The sequence below is a fragment of the Sinocyclocheilus grahami genome, unplaced genomic scaffold, assembly GCF_001515645.1.
Source record: "Sinocyclocheilus grahami isolate Dianchi unplaced genomic scaffold, SAMN03320097.WGS_v1.1 scaffold440.1, whole genome shotgun sequence".
Classification (NCBI taxonomy): domain Eukaryota; kingdom Metazoa; phylum Chordata; class Actinopteri; order Cypriniformes; family Cyprinidae; genus Sinocyclocheilus; species Sinocyclocheilus grahami.
This window is the reverse complement of record NW_015505619.1, coordinates 284,340-284,750: the sequence shown is the minus strand read 5'-3', so window position 1 is coordinate 284,750 and position 411 is coordinate 284,340.

Genomic DNA, 411 nt, shown 5'->3' with positions numbered 1-411 from the left:
ATATATATATATATATATATATATATATATATATATATATATATATATAATAAAGAAAAAAATTCTTATATTATTGTTTTCATTTTTTATTATATATTTTATATACATATAATTTTTTTATGAATACAGTGCAAAGAAATATAATGTGCATTGATTTTTTTTCAGGATGCGCCTATGACCCATTTTAAGAATCATTATTGATTCAGTTCAGAAAGAAGAATAAGAATGCTGGCGTCAGAAGGAGGGAGCTCTGCAGAGATTTCCGAAGTAGGGCATCAGCTCTTGTTCTGGTGTATCCACATATAGCAGAGACATAACCTACGTGTACGGAGGCGCTCCAAATGACAGAGAAACACGACGCTTCACATTACTTTGAAGAGATAACTGGAGAATGTTCAGAAAATGGTACAA